The following is a 3453-nucleotide window of genomic DNA, read 5'->3' on the forward strand; positions in this document are numbered from 1 at the left end:
AGTACTTTTTATAATTAGATATTCTGTTGCAGACAGACATGATTTGTTCAGAAGACATTGTCGAGGCACTCTCTGCTGATAATTGCCAGACTTAATCATGTTTGGAGTAGATTCATTGAAAGTTATAACTGATTTAAGTTGTGCTGATCAGAGTAGGCTTACTCTAAATGTGATTAAAACTGCATCTTACTATAGTAGAAATGCCTGCCAGTTAATAAATCAGGTTGTTTAATAAATCTTACCCTGTCTTTCACCTAAGAATTAGAGATTCAATTTGCAAATTACTGAGGAATTCATTCTGAACTAGAATTCCAGAAGCAGCCTTCCTTTATTCCCAAAGATTTGTTATGCTATAAACAAACATCTTGGTCTTAATATAAATTAACAGTGTTTTAAGAAAGTAAATTTCCATGCTTTCTTTGCTTTTCGTGCAGAATGCCAAGTAGCAAGGAACTTTTTATCCCTGGCTATCCATATAGCTCAATTTGTCTTACCTGAATGAATTTTCCTTTCTTACAGTAATGAATGTCTGAACAATTAAGTCCAGCTTTGGATCAGTTTATGCAGAATACATTGTAGGAAAATTTAATTTTTTCTTTCTGAAGATCAGAAAAGATCAGAAAAGTTTAATTATTATATTTTTTAATATGGTGTTTGGTAGGGGTGCCAGATGACTCTCTACTTGCTTCTCTGCCCTTTACTCCATATATGTTCTCATATGTTCTGCTAATTTAGGGCAGTGTTTCTCAACCTTGACAATTTTAAGGTATGCAGACTTCAACTCCAAGAATACCACAGCCAGCAATGCTGGCTGTGGAATTCTGGGAGTTGAAGTCCACATGCCTTAAAATTGTCAAGGTTGAGAAACACTGATTTAGGGATTCAGGAAGAGGAAGCACTGTCCCCATGACAATTAAGACTACTCTTGTCTGCAGATTGCTAAGATGTTGGACAATGAAATTGTCATGGATGACACTGGACAATTTTAGAGTTCTTTTATGAAATTTCTACATTTTGTGCACAGTTACCAATACAATGATACCTCGGTACTCATCTTTAATTGGTTCCGGGAAGCATGATGAATACCAAAAACAATGAGTACCAAACACATTTTTCCCATAAGGAATAATGTAGGGAGTCACAAGGCAGCCGACACAGACAGGTTGTAATTTGAGCATTGAATACCAAACAAACAATGAGTACCGGGACAAAATTTTCACATCAAAATGTGTTGAGAACTAAATTCCATGAGTTTCAAAGCAGTTGAGTACCAAGGTACTATTGTAGCTTGCACAGATTTGATGATTTCTGGTATTATTTAATCTTTTGAGTTAGGGATGACATGCTACCAATATAGTTTGATTGCATTGTTGGAGATACCCAAGCATTAAATCTTACTATTATCAGACATTCTACAAAAATTAAATTAGCTATGTCAATGTTTCTCAGTCTTGGCTACTTGAAGATGTCTGGAGTTTAACTCCCAGAATTCCCCAGTTGCGAAATGTGCATATCAAAAATTAAATAAATAGGTGATAGGTTGTCTGTTTCAGAAATGTATTTTGAAATATTATGTAAAGCAAATAATTGGGGCAATGAGATGTTTGAAGGATGGTATTGCTTATTACAATTTTGTTTTTTTTCTTTCCAAAGGAAAAATGCCCTATATTTTTTGCAAATGTAATGAGTGACCATGGTTCAGGCCTAGTAATTGAGAACAAGATGTTGAGGGTCATGATAAGACAGTTACATGCATTTGAAAAGAACAGAAAATCAAAATGTCATTGATGGGATATTCTCATACAAATCCTATGTGGTTACATTATACAATACTTTTTTCCCCTGTTCACTCTGTTTTAAATGAGATATTATAGAACTACAAACTCTGCAGGAGTAAGAAGTTCAAAGTAACCATATTCCTACAAATAATGTGGTGGTAGATAAATTCAAAGTAGCCTTTATAAGCTTGGCAACCCCCTCCAAATAGTGTACCAACTCAGTACTTCTCAGCTAACATGGATAGGCACATAACTTAGCTTTTTTCTAGGCAATTTGTATAAGGTTTCCTTCTTCTCCTCTGAGACCCTTCTTAGTGGATAAATATTTTTGAGTGGTACTTGAATTGAGTTCTTGTATCTTAATAATATAAATAAGACATATCTCCAGCTAGTAACAGCGTCACAACAAATACATTTTTTTCTCCCATTCTCAGTCAAAAATCGGAGATCTTAGATGTTTCTAATCTAATAAAGCAGTCCAAAGACCTTGATCCCCATTTGTCCGTCCGTCCTTCCTTCCTTCCTTCCTTCCTTCCTCCCTCCCTCCCTCCCTCCCTCCCTCCCTCCCTCCGCACAGAGCTGTATAAGCTTTTGTAGAAAACAAAACAGAGCATTGTTGCTGCTTAGTACTTAAATTGAAAACCATTCACTTTCTAGTTAAAAAAAAGGCAAAGAAAAGCAGAAGTGTTCTGAATGTAGGCAGCAGAGTGCCTCCTCCTGTGCTGGCATTCTGGTAAATCATTGGTTTTCTGACTGCTTTTGCATCCCTCATGGTACTGAGTGAACATGATGTGCTCTCGGAATTTCAAAAAAAACCACCTTCGTTTCCAAAATACTCAGATTCTCTGATTTGTTGAAGGAAGGAAGACATTAAAGAGTGACAGATTACAATCCAAAGATTTCTTAACAGTTATTTTGGTGGGGCAGGGTTTTCCTTTTATTTTGTTTTATTTTATTTGGGTATGTGTAGCGAATGATTTATAGGGAGGCTTTTAATGCATTGCTTTCAGTAAGCGTCAAATTTTTGAACGTGTTGCATAAAATCAGGAACCTTTGAAACAAACTCATAAATATTGTTCTTCCATTTTCTACAGCGGGACATACTGTGCCATTTATCATTCAGGAGTGATGGAAAGATATTTAAAGCATGTAGACATTATATCTTAAACCTTGTAGTAATGTAATTATTCCATCAGTTACAGCATCCCAAAATAAATTCAAGCCTTATTTTGTTAAAGCTGCTGGGCATATGATTTATTTACAACTAGAAAGTTCCTCTCAGACTAAAGCAGCCTTTAGTCATATTGACTTTTCTACAAAACTTTTCAGATCTGAATCTTTTGACATAATTTTGCATTTGATTGATCAGGTAATATTGTGATATCTTCATGCCGGTTCTCAGTATAATGATAATATTTTGCTGGTGTGGTGAAATAATATATTTCAGAGTTTCTGCTTTCGGAAGCCAGAGTTAGGGGAGTCTAGAAATTTTATGAGTTGCACAAATAAATTGTGAGAGTTGCACAAATAAAGGTGGGAGTATGTAGAAAAACACAGGTTTTTAATATAGCCTAATCTATATAAATAAAAATGTAAATGTTCGTTTGTTCAAAATCTTAAATCTCTGAAAGTTCTTCACCGATTGCTTTGAAATTTTTACACAACGCTGCATTCG

Source organism: Protobothrops mucrosquamatus, unplaced genomic scaffold (genome assembly GCF_001527695.2).
Source record: "Protobothrops mucrosquamatus isolate PMUCROS unplaced genomic scaffold, P.Mucros_1.0 scaffold2163, whole genome shotgun sequence".
In the NCBI taxonomy this organism is placed as follows: domain Eukaryota; kingdom Metazoa; phylum Chordata; class Lepidosauria; order Squamata; family Viperidae; genus Protobothrops; species Protobothrops mucrosquamatus.